The following is a 13,478-nucleotide window of genomic DNA, read 5'->3' as shown; positions in this document are numbered from 1 at the left end:
ATAACGGTGCAATGGGAATCCAGCGAGTTACAGCGACAAGCCCAGGGCACGCTCCAGAGACAGATCTCATCCATCCAGGAGTCAGCGTCTGCTCAAACAAGATGTCTGCAGGAACAAGTAACTGTTTTACAGTGGGAGAAAACAAATCAGATTTCGCCCACCTCACCCGCACCGGCTCAGGTCCAGCCCAGTCATGTCCTGCAGAAGATGACGCCTGAAGACGATGTGGAGGCATACCTGAGAGGTTTCCAGTGAACAGCGGAGCGCCTGCAATGGTACAGCACCCTATGGGCCAGCATTGTGGCTCCCTTTTTGTGTGGGGAGGCCCAGAAGGTGTATTATGACCTGGACAGTGCAACTGTCTCGGACTATACCCACCTGAAGGTGGAAATCCTCGCCCAGGAAGGGATCACAACTCGTGTCTGAACCCAACGGCTCCATCAGTGGCGCTATGACCCCCAGGTTTCCGTCCGCTCTCAGATGTACGACTTAATATATCTGGCCAAAAAATGGCTCGAGCCAGATACCTTGACTCAGGGTCAAATTGTCGAGTGGGTAGTGCTAGACCTGTACCTGCAGCAATTGCCCCCTGAGCTGCGACGTTCAGTTGCCCAGCATGATCCACAGACAGTGGACGATTTCATGGCCACCCTTGAGAGACACCTGGCCAACCTTGCAGGGCGGAACGACGACACCACCAGCGCAGGTACACAACAAGAGGGGAAGTTGTGTAACCCCCGTGGACCGAACCACCAGGAGAATTCAGGAGTCATCTTGCTGCACCCAATGTGCCACAGAGGGACACGGGTTCGATCAGTGTTTCGCTGAAGATGGAAAAATGGACTGCAACATTGTCCACTCCCCCCGTAACTCGCGTAGGGAGATGGTGCATACAAATCCTCTGGTGGAACACATCCTGTTAAATGGACAACCCCTCCTTGCCCTCATTGATTCCAGGAGCGCTCTGTTTGGTGACCCTGATGTAGTCCAACCATACCAGGTGGAAAAACCTGCATTTATGGGGAACAACAAAAACACTCAGTAGCCTGTCTACGGCTCAGTTTCAGAGGGTGGACAGTACTTATTACAGCTGCCGTAGTACAGGGGCTGCCACACTCTCTTAAACTCTGAATAAATTTTCCCCTGTTTAGCTGTACTCTGGAATCAGCTCTAAAACGAACTGTGACTCTGCAAAGAAACAGGAGCTCCAACAAAACTCCAAGCCAGGCGTAGGCATTTGCACCTTGGGAAAGTGCAAAAGGAAAGGGGGAGCTACCCAAACTAGACCGAATGCGTCTACCTCCCCGTCTTAGCCCCCAAGTTCTTAGCAAGCCAGGCCGTCTATGACACAAAGAGACCCCCTTGACAACTGGGAGATTGGCATCCTCACAGCAGACTTCCCCCAAGACCAAGCCGAGGACCCTACCCTGGCCCATGCTCAAGCCCAGGTGATGGAATTGAAAGGACAACCAGTGGAGGCTTGTCAGGGACACCCAAAATCATTTATTACAAAGAATGACCTGGTGTAGTAATGCATTTATCTCAATCAGGAGTGCCTTCTCGTCCCCTCAAAACACCACTGGCTTGTTCTCCACCTGGCACACACACATTTGTTGGGAGCACATCTAGGTGTAGACAAAACCCGGAAGCGAGTCCTGAAAAGGTTCTTCTGGCCCAGAGTATACGTTGACGTCAGGCGCTTTTGTACGTCTTGCCCTGACTGTCAGCTAACCGTCCTGAAACCGCTGTTCGAGCACCGTTACAGCCCCTGCCTGTCATTGATGAGCCCTTCGTTCGCATCGCCATGGATATAGTAGGTCACCTTAGTAAATCCGCTTGGGGACACGAATATATCCTCGTGATGGTGTATTATGCTTCCAGGTATCCAGAGGTAATACCACTGTGTAGGGCAGTCAGCACAAGCATCACTAAGGAGATGGTAAATTTCTTCACCTATTTCTGCTTGCCTAAAGAAATATTAACGGATCAAGGGACTCCATTCAGTTCACTACTGATGCAGGAAATAGCTAAACACCTGACCTAAAATTCCTAAGAACTTCAGTACAGCATCCACAAACAGACGGGCTGGTGGAGAGATTTAACAAAACCCTGAAGCAGATGCTGTAAAAGCTCTCACAAGCCGACAGGAAAGATTGGGACTTAATCCTCCCTCTCCTGATGTTTGCCATCCAAGAGCCTCCACAGGGTTCTCCCCCTTCGAGTTATTATATGGGTGACAACCCTGAGGAATCCTAGATGTCGCCCGGGAGACTAGGGAGTCGCAGCGCTTGTCCTCCCACAATGTGCTCGACTATGTCCATTCCCTTCAGGACAAGCTTGCACAGCTGACGCCACTAGTGGAGGAACACGTACAGTAAGCGCAAGGCAGACAAAAGAAGTACTATGACCGTTCAGCGCTGCTAAGGATCTTCCACCCTGGGGATCGCGTAATGCTGCTACTGCCCTCACCAGAGTGCAAGCTTTACATGAGATGGCAGGGACCCTACAAAATCTGTGAACGGACTGGGCCAGCCATGTACAAGGTATACCATCTGGACCACTGAAAAAGGGAAACCACGTGAATGCTCTGAAACCCACGAGAGAACTCCCTGTGGAAGAGACAGTCCCTGCATTTCTGTCCAGCGATTCTACCTCCTCCTCCATGGAAATAATCTCTCTTTTACAGCATCTGCTTCAGGATTTTGTTAAATCTCTCCACCAGCCTGTCTGTTCGTTTTTCTTCCGGTGCCGGAAAGATGGCGACGGTTTACAGAAAGCTCTCTCGTTGTGTGACTGTTTTAATGTTTATTTATACGTTAATACTCTTGTTTTGTGTTGGACGCTCAATGTCTGTCATTACTTATGATAGACAAACACTTTTAAACCTGAGGACAGACTCCTTAGTGTCATCAAACAACTTTTTTTCATATACCAGACCCCACCTGCTGGATCGGACAAAGATGCGGCGAACAACAACAACAGGTGGGCAGACGCCGGGGGAGACGAGGTGGCGTACTAGCGCAACTACGAAGGCGTCCGCACAGACCACCACTGCCGTCTATTTTGTTAAATAATGTTCATTTACTGGACAATAAGATAGATGAGCTACATTGTCGGATCAACGCGGAAAGGGACCTGAGGGAATGCTGTGTTTTTGCCTTCACTGAAACCTGGCTGAATGCATGCGTCCCGGACACCGCCATTCAGCCAAAGGGGTTCAACGTTTACCGCATGGACAGAAACCACCAAGCAACCGGCAAACACAAAGGAGGAGCCATTTGCTTCCTGGTCAACAGCAAGTGGTGCACAGATGTGAAGGTAATCTCTAAATCCTGCTCGCCGAATCTAGAACACCTGACCATAAAATGTCGACCCTTTTATTTGCCGAGGGAGTTTTCCGCCACTATTATCACAACCGTTTACATTCAACCTCAAGCCTGCGTGGAAGCAGCACACAGCAAACTCCACGACATTATCAACAAGCATGAAAACTCCCACCCAGAAGCCATCTCAATTGTAGTTGGGGACTTGCAATCCACTGCAATCTGAGGAAAGTACTGCAAAAATACATTCAGCATGTCACTGTACCGACAAGAGGAGGCAATATTTTGGACCACTGCTACACAACAATAAAAGGAGCATACAAAGAGCTTCCCAAACCGAGTTTCGGTAAGTCGGACCACATCGCTCTCCTGTTGCTTCCTGAGTACAAACAGAAGCTGAAGACCTCCCCCATTGCGAACAGGTCAGTGCGTTATTGGTCTGAGGAGGCGGAAAGCAGGTTAATAGACTGCTTTGATAGTACAGAGTGGGACGCATTCATAGCTCCCAGCACAGATTTAAATGAGTATACGGACATGGTCACCAGCTATATTAAATACTGCACCGACATTTGTGTACCAGAAATGAAAATTAGGTCATTTCCCAATCAGAAACCGTGGTTCAACAACGACATTCACAATAAAATATAAGATAGATCCACCGCGTTCAAATCGGGGGACAAAGAGCTGTACAGGAAATAACGGTATACATTAGAGGAAGCCATAAAACGTACCAAACGGAGCTACAGAGTGCGGCTTGAAACGCAGTGTGCTGACAGCAGGAGGCTGTGGCAGGGATTACAGTCAATCACAGGTTACAAGGGCTGCAGCCAGGAGATTGACACAAACAACGCATCCCTGCCTGATGAGGTGAACCATCTCTATGCCCACTTTGATGCTCTGAACACGAGCAAAGCTGAGAAGACCCCAAGTGTGCAGGGCAATTTTGTTCTGAAACTCTCAGAGCAGGACGTGCAGAAGATTCTGAGCAGGGTGAAAATCCGTAAGGCTGCAGGGCCTGATGGGATACCACCTCGCGTCCTGAGAACAGGTGCAGCCCACCTGACCACAGTGTTCACGAACATCTTTAACTCCTCCCTGTCAAAGTCCATCGTCCCCACCTGCTTTAAAAAAAACACTATTGTTCCAACCCCCAAAAAGGCAAAAGTAACATGCCTGAATGATTACCGCCCAGTAGCATTAACATCTGTGGTGATGAAATGCCTGGAGAAGCTAGTGTAGTCACACATCAACTCCTCCATCACAGGACCCCTTGCAGTTTGCCTACCAGAACAACAGATCAGTGGATGATGCTGTCTCCCTGGCTCTGCATACAGCCTTGGAACACCTGGACACTAAGAACTCGTATATGAGAATTTTGTTTGTGGACTACAGTTCAGCATTCAATTCCATCATACCCAGTCTACTGGTGACAAAGCTCAGGGCATTAGGTCTGTGCAACTCTGTCTGCAACTGGCTGCTGGACTTTCTTATCGAAAGACCACAGGTGGTGCGGGTAGGCAATAAAACATCAACACCACTCACCCTGAGCACTGGAACCCCACAAGGCTGCTGTCTGAGTCCAAGGTTGTACTCCATGTTCACTCACGACTGCACAGCAAGACACAGCAACAACCGCATCATTAAGTTTGCAGATGACACCACTATAATAGGATTGATCAGTGATAATGACGAGTCCACTTACAGGGATGAAGTCGTACAGCTACTTAAGTGGTGTAATAGCAATAACCTGGACTTGAACGTAAAGAAAACAAAAGAGCTAATAGTAGGCTGGGCAAACGATTTTTAAATATTTTTAAAAAGAAATAAAAAATGAGATATAATGATGTGGTCCTGCTTAACTTAGACATTGCATGACTTTAAAACCTATAAAAATAGGTTTCGAGAGTTAAAAACCACTTTTTATGTACGAAAAATGGGTGATTTTTCTTCCTCGTGATCAGCTCAGAATCTTTGTGTACGCTGTAAGGTTTTTACTTCTTAATTAAACGTTTAACATACACGAATTTCATAAAGACAACACACATTTCCAAGAGAAAAAATCCCATTCTTTTCTCTTCCTGGTGTGTGAAACTGATCAGCAGGTCTTTTTTTCCCAATCAGAGGCTCTGAAAATAGCGTGCCGCCCACTGCGCTCCGTCAGAGAGGGGCACGGCACCGAGAGAGGGAGGAGGCGCGGAGCTCAGCAGTACAGAACGAACGTTCTACTGCCTGGAGCGCTTATGGCAGCGATCGCGTCTGCATTTATAACTTAGTTTTTAAAATTAATCAAGCAATATGAACCATCTCTTTTTACTTTTAAGTCACTTAATTATCATTAAGCACAACTTTCTCACCACTTAAACTACTTTTTGATACCATCCTTAGACAAAGCAGAAACTTGTTGTTCTGTCTAATGACATTACAAATGGAAAGATTACAGAATGTAATCGTCTTTAATTTTGTTACGTTATACATTTTAGAAACGTTTCATTCATACAAACACCACAAAACTATTCTCGATTGTATTTCTGAATGGTATGTTACACTTAGTTCACTGTTTTAATTTCACCTAATTAAGAAAGTTAGGTGTAAGCATAAACTATTAACAATCAATATTAAATTTAGCACTGTAATAAGTTGTTGCCCCCCCGCATCTTGTAAAAATATATTTTTATTGTTCAAATATACATTAAATCTGACTATCATATAATAAGTTAAATACAAAACTAAAGAAAAAATCGGGTTAAATATAATTCAAAATATATTGCTAACAATGTTAACTGTTTATAAATAATAAATTGTATTAACTAAAGAGTAGGAAGGCACAGTTGTTAGTATGCTATTTGTTTTGTTTTGTTTTTCACAAATACAACAGTAGTACCTGATGTCTCAGTGCCTTTCAAAATTAAATTATGCATGCAAACCTGTGAACTAGAAAGATAACTAAGATATCCATCTATTTATAATGATGGCAAAGTGGTAAGCATTGTTATCTTGGAACACTGGGGTCCTAGGTTCAATTCCCGCCATCCTGTGTGTGTGGGGTTTGCATGTTCTTTCTGGGTCACATGGTTTTTCTCCATATGTGTGATATGACTCCCTCTCGCACTCCAAAACATACTGGTAAGTTAATTGGTTTATGGGAAAACTGGCCCTGGTGTGTGTGTGTTTATGTCTGTCTGTCCTGTGATGGACTGGCGCTATATCCAGGGTGTATTCTGCCTTGTGTCCGTTGCTTACTGGGATAGGCTCCAAATCCTCTGTACTGGATAAAGAGATTAGAAATAGATGGAACTATACACAGTGTTAGAAACCCACTATGAAATGGCAGCATCTCACTGAGAATAAAATATTTTATAGTGCTGGCCTTTCCACCTCTCTTGCACATCAGTATCCATACCTAGTTATTTAAACAAATTGCCTCTAATTATAAACATCTTATTATGCTGGCTCTGTGGATCCGCATCAGCTATGTTTGCCCATTCCTTCAATTCATGTGCATCCAACACACAGTTCAATGCTAGTAACTGCACAAAATCTAAAATACAATCCTCATTTCAGTATCTATGTAAACATACAGTCTGTTAACTTCATCATCTTCATCAAAAGTATGCCTAACCCCATTAGGAAGTGTTCTTGTTATCAGTGTATTCCTTAGCTTTCCCAAAATTATCTTCTTCTTACCAACATCTCTAGTCTTTTATCCTGCAATAACTCAGCCAACACTTAAATCCCCAAAAGCTGCTTGTGTTAATTTCTTTAAATCACAAATATCATGTGTAAATACTGGCCATTTAATACTCTGCATTGTGGGATAATAGTTTATTTTAAAGGGAACTAGAGAAACTAAGAACTAGAGAAATTAAGAAAGGCTTTTTTTTCTAGAATTAATAAATGCACATCCTGTTCACTGGGGAAATTAAATCCACACTGAGCAATCTTCAATATGTTCAGAATATGACAGCAGGAATCCTATCAGGGATGCATTACACCTGTTTTCAAGTCCTTGCACTGGTTACCTATCAGGTTTCGAGTCAACTTCAAATTCCTCATCTTCATTCAGTACCTACAGTATATGGCTTATTATCTGTCTACTCCCCCACCTTTGTCCGTCTGACTCTGGTCTTCTAGCTGTCCTCAAGAACATCTACATTCTGTGGGTGACAGGGTCTTCTCTAGCTGCACCCCAGAGCTCTCAATTTGTAATCCCAGTGATATCAGTCACGTACCCTGAGTGCATTTAAATCTAACCTCAGAACCTTTCTTTTCAGAAGACTTAGTGTCTGTATCTGCTTCATTTTCTAATTTTGGTAGCACCTCTAACTGCTTGTCTTTCTTATATGCATTTACTTTGTAATCTGTGGTCCTTTTATCTGTTTTTACATCTACTGTATTGCTTTGAGATGCCACCTTTAATGGTGATATATCAAATAAAGTTTTTTATTATTGTTATAGGGAAACATGATCAGATTTTCCCTGGTTCAGAAAAAAAGATCTTAAGTATACTAGGTTGTCACTCTTCTCATTCCCTTTGCTAAATGACTTTTCATACTAATCTGATCAATCTAACTGCCAGTTTTCTGTGCTTTCTCTATCCTGCTAGATTTGCAATTATTCTGAAAATTTTCATCTTGAAATAACTCATTTCTAAATACCTTTTTCACTGTTAACATCTTGCAGCAACTCTGCAAACAAAATATACACTCTGACAGTTCAACCTGCTACCAACATTAAATAAAACAAATCTTAAGATTTCTATATTTATGTCTTTATTTAGTGGTTTCATTAGTGACAAAGGCTAAACTTTCTTGGAAAAATGTATTTTATGTGTTGCGGAAAAAACTGACTTGCTTTAACAAAATAAGTTTACAAGTCCTTTCACCTGGCAGTTGACCTAAATGTCCAACTGTCTGAGAAGCCTTCCATGAAACCATAGTTGCTATTAATTCATTTAGGGCTCACTGACAGAATTGCTGTTTTTATGCATGCTAATTTCTGATTCCTCACTCTGTTTCATGTTTATAGATAAGTCTACTGATCGCGAAGGGAAATTGATGTACATGTTTGCATGTTCTTTTGTAACATACACCTTTTTGTGATTTTTTGTATATCTAAGCAAGTGTTCCTGCATCACTCTTCTGCACTATTGGCATGGCTTTTATTCTGTTTGCTCCATTTCTAAAACTTTTTGCTCATGTGCATTTTTGTATTTTTTTTACACCTGTAGCACTTTAACGTCCTGAATTTTCATTTGCCTTAATTTGTAGAATGAATTAAGTTTTCACTATCTTTTGTTTCTTGTCCTACAACTGTTATTATTGATCACCGAATTATTGTACTTGACATGACTTCATTCAGCCTTTCCTGAACGTCTATGACAAGCAGAGAGAGTACTGTTTCAGGTGCGATCTTCTGCAGCTGACATTTCACTGTTTTAAACGAAAAAGAAATTAGATTGCTCATAAATCACTTATCCTATATAAATACAGCGTAATTGCCCTCCGAAAATCCTCTTTTTCTTGTTCGTTTTAGAGACCTTGATCGAAACTGATTTTAGATGTCAGAAAGGATTTCTTTTCTCTGTATTTCCTACATTGCTTTGTCGAGATTTTAACTTTATATTTAGGCTCAGATTTCAACTATAAATCGTACACTAATTAATAGCAGTAAATACTGATGTTTTGCTCCCTCTTACCACAAAAATATATATGTTTTGTAGCTGGGATGAACTTTATTTCGTATGTGTAGCTACTGCGATTTGGACACGAAGCGGTTAAAGATGGCAGCAAATCAGACACCCAGAGGGGGGGGGGGGGGCGTCTTCTCGCCTCCATAACTAAAATGCCAAATAGGAGTGGCTTAAGCGACATACACACTCGTGTAACTGACAGTTTGAGGTAGCCTATCGTGTAAATTTCACTTTGTTGCTGATAGGTTAAGCTTTCGAAACTCTGCCCCAAAGTCATGTGACTGATTTTTCGCCCTGTTTCGTTGGTTAAACGCAATGATCACAAGCACCACTATGGTTACTGGGATGTGTAGTTTTTAATTCCGTTTGAATTATAACTGTATGTACTGTCTTCATATTTGGCCAGGGCTTTAAAGAGAAGGCGCGCCAAAAAAATTTCGGTGCCGTCATCTCCGCTTTAAAGGTACCCCCGTGCTAGAAGAATTTGACCTCGGAACGTTTGCCCAGTGTACTAATAGTGGACTTTCGGAGACACAGGCCACACACTCACAGCCCACTCAGTATTGATGGAACAGAAGTGGAAACAGTCACCAGCTTTAGGTTTTTTGGAATTCACATCTCTAAAGATCTAACCTGGACTGTGAACACTGACTCTATCATGAAGAAGGCTCAGCAGCGCTTTTATTTCTTGAGGTGCCTCAAGCGATAGGGGATGCCAATACATGTGTTGGTGAACTTCTAGTGCTGCACCATCGAGAGCATCCTCACCAACAGGATCACCGTGTGGTATGGCAACACCTCTTAGCGAGAAAGAAAGGCACTGCAGAGAATGGTCAATATGGCCCAGAAGATCATCGGCTGTGGTCTCACTGAGATTAAACAGCTCTATGAGGACAGCTGCCATGGTAGAATTCTGGCCATCACAGAGGACAGTCACCACTCCGGGCATGAGCTCTTCACCCCACTGCCCTCAGGCAAGAGATATAAGAGCATACGGACACCTGCCACTAGATTCTTCAATAGCTTCTATCCACAAGCAGTGAGACTGGCGAACACATTTAGCCATCCCCCTCGGACCACACCTACACCATCACCATCTCTTTATGATTTCTTATCTATTGCACATCTCCAGTCATTGTTTACATGTCTGTATTGTTTACATTCAAACTGTCTACATGTTTACTTGCACATTGTCTACTGTTTGTTTCTATATTGTCTTGATGCACTGTTTGCACTTTGTTTTGTTTTTTACACTTATTTTACAATCGAGAGACTTTCTATAAGTAAAAATTCCATTGTACCAGTACCGGTTACATATGGCAATAAAGTTCAAGTTCAAGTTCTCTCCAAGCCTCCCCCCCCCACAGGTCAAGGAAGCCCAGGCGCATCTGCACCGGAACCGTCACCTCTTTTCAGATCTGCCGGGGCAGACGCTCTTGGTACAACATCATTTGGAAACGCCCCCTGGACTTGTTGGACGGGTGCCCCCTTACCAGGTACCCAAAACAAAGCATGAGGAGATCTGAAAGGAAGTTCAGAAGATGTTGGATCTGAACATCATCGAGGAAAGCCACAGCCCCTGGTCAAGCCTTATTGTGCTCATCCCGAAGCATGACAGCTCCTGGTGCTTCTGCAATGACTTCAGGAAACTCAATGACATCTTCCACTTTGATGCCTACCCGATGCCCCAGATAGATGAGATCCTGGAGAAGCTGGGTAAGGCCAAATTTATTACCACCTTAGACCTTATGAAAGGATATTGGCAAATCCCCCTTTCGAACCCGAAAAAGCAGAAGACTGCTTTTTCGACTCCCATGGGGCTTTACCAACACAAAGTGATGCCTTTCGGACTCCATGGAGCCCCTGCCACCTTTCAACACCTGATGGACCGGCTTCTGAGGCCCCATCTCCACTATGTGACCTCCTACCTGGACGACCTTGTGATTTTCAGTGAAAATTGGCCAGCGCATTTTGAACATTGCCAGGCCATCCTCTCTTCTCTGGAGGAGGCGGGTCTGCATACTAACCCAAAGAAAAGCTGTTTTGGGTTCGCCTCCACCAAATACCTTGGGTACAGTGTGGGAGGGGGAAAATCCGGCCTCAGACAAAATAGAGGCCATCTGGGACTGGCCAGTACCAAAAACAAAGTCCCATACCAAGATGTTCTTGGGGCTTTTAAATGATCACAGGCGGTTTATTCACAAACTTGCTGAGAGGGTTGCACCCCTGACAGATTTCACATGCACGGCAGCTCCCCAAACCATGCGCTGGACCCAGGAAGCGGCTAAAGCCTTTAGTGGCCTCAAGGTCGCTTTATGCCCGGATCCAATCCTAAGGGTCCCGAACTTTCTACAGAGGTTCATCCTACAAGCGGATGCCTACAAAAAGGGTATAGGGGCAGTCCTATCTCAAGAATTTAATGGCGTCATATACAGTGGTGTGAAAAAGTGTCTGCCCCCATCCTGATTTCTTATTTTTTTGCATGGTTGTCACACTGAAATGTTTCAAATCATCAAACAAATTGAAATATTAGACAAAGATAACACAAGTAAACACAAAATGCAGTTTTTAACTGAAGGTTTTTATTATTAAGGGAAAAAAAAATCCAAACCTACGTGGCCTTGTGCGAAAAAGTGATTGCCCCCCCTGTTAAAACATAAATCAACTGTGGTTTATCACATCTTTGGAAAGCTGAGTTCAATTTCTCCAGCCACACCCAGGCCTGATTACTGCCACACCTGTTCTCAATCAAGAAATCACTTAAATAGGACCTGCCTGACAAAGTGAAGTAGACCAAAAGATCCTCAAAAGCTAGACATCATGATGCAATCTAAACAAATTCAGGAACAAATGAGAAACAGAGTAATTGATATTTATCAGTCTGGAAAAGGTTATAAAATTGCCCACTGAAACCAGCAACCCAGCTCCCAACAACATCGATTGGAAGCTTAGGGAATCCCCTCCAAGCTGAGGGGGAGGGTATGTGACAGTGGAACACACCTCCCACTGCACTTCCTGTTCCGCGGTTCATGAGAATGCGCAGCTACCACACATGACACTAATCATGGCTGCGCTTCTGCAGACGGCGTTCGGGTTAGAACCGAATGTGTTCCTAATCCGGCAACACAAGCAATTGCTCTGATCTAAAAGAGGATCTATTCTCCCCAGTTAAGAAAGGAATCTCTCCTTTCAACAGAAACCTCTGCAGACGACTACACACTGGCACACCGCACAGGAATAAGAAGCGCTCTGCCCTGTCAGATCCGATACCGTCACATAATGTTAGAACAAGCATGTTAAAGCCAGAACCCATGTAAATTACCAAGTTAAAGACTTTGATACATGATTTTGATTATTTTGAAAGACTTTGATTTATGAATAATTAAAATATTTATGATGAAGGTGGAAGGTTGTGTACTTTTGTCCAACTGAGCAATGTTGCTTTTATAAAATATACCAACTTTTTAATGTTTAATGATTAACATGCTGTAATACACAATTTAAAATTAAAAGTCTAAAGAGTATCAAACTTAAATTCTTAATCACAGCAGTGACTGGGATTCGAAACAGGATTTCTGGCAACAGCTCAAATGCTGTACATGAGAGGTTAAGCTTTATTAGCTCCACCTGGCGATGATTCTGGATACTATTATCATAACTGCGGTATTATGAGTTTTATTGCAGTGTACCTCATTCATTTTGAATGGCTGCATCTGTAGATGAAAATAAAAATAACCCAAATATAATATGTCCCCGAGCATCATTAACAATATTAATTTACAGTATATATATAAAAATTTGGATGAATGGATATTTCCCGTTAAGCCTTCCGGCATGTAGGGGCAACAACATCAACCAGCCTTGTGCCAAAGCTCCAACATGGAGGACCTGGCTCCCAATGTGGGACATGAACCCACTCGCCTGAGATTATGAGTCTCCTGCTCTACCAGCAGAGCTAGTTGGGGCCAAATAAACATTTTATTTAAATACAGATGCAGCCATTCAAAGTGCACGGTACAGACACGTACCGGAGGTAATTGGCTACGGCGTCGCGCATTGTGACGCACGATGACGCGCGGTACCGCGGTATGTGATTGGTTGACCAACAGGGGCACTCGTGGTCCGTTGGTCTGTCGTAGAAAGATTTACAGTAAACGTCTTTACTGTGCCCGTTGTAGTATTGAATATTCATATGTAATTTTACCACTGAAGGGAAATCTTAGTAGCTGAGCATAAAGAGAATAGGAGCATACTGTAACGTGTGTGAAGGCCATAAACGATATTAATTTTGGAACATAAACATACAGTATATGGCTGGTCTTGGTACTTTAAAGAAAAATACAGACCAGTATTCCATTTCTCCCTAAACATTTTAAGCATCAAAGTCTTTAACTAAAGAGATACTGGAGTCAACAAGCATACTTTTATAATTTGATTAAAAGGTAATATAATATGGAATCGCATAT

This window comes from Lepisosteus oculatus, chromosome 13, assembly GCF_040954835.1.
Source record: "Lepisosteus oculatus isolate fLepOcu1 chromosome 13, fLepOcu1.hap2, whole genome shotgun sequence".
In the NCBI taxonomy this organism is placed as follows: domain Eukaryota; kingdom Metazoa; phylum Chordata; class Actinopteri; order Semionotiformes; family Lepisosteidae; genus Lepisosteus; species Lepisosteus oculatus.
Note: the sequence above shows the minus strand (reverse complement) of the source record.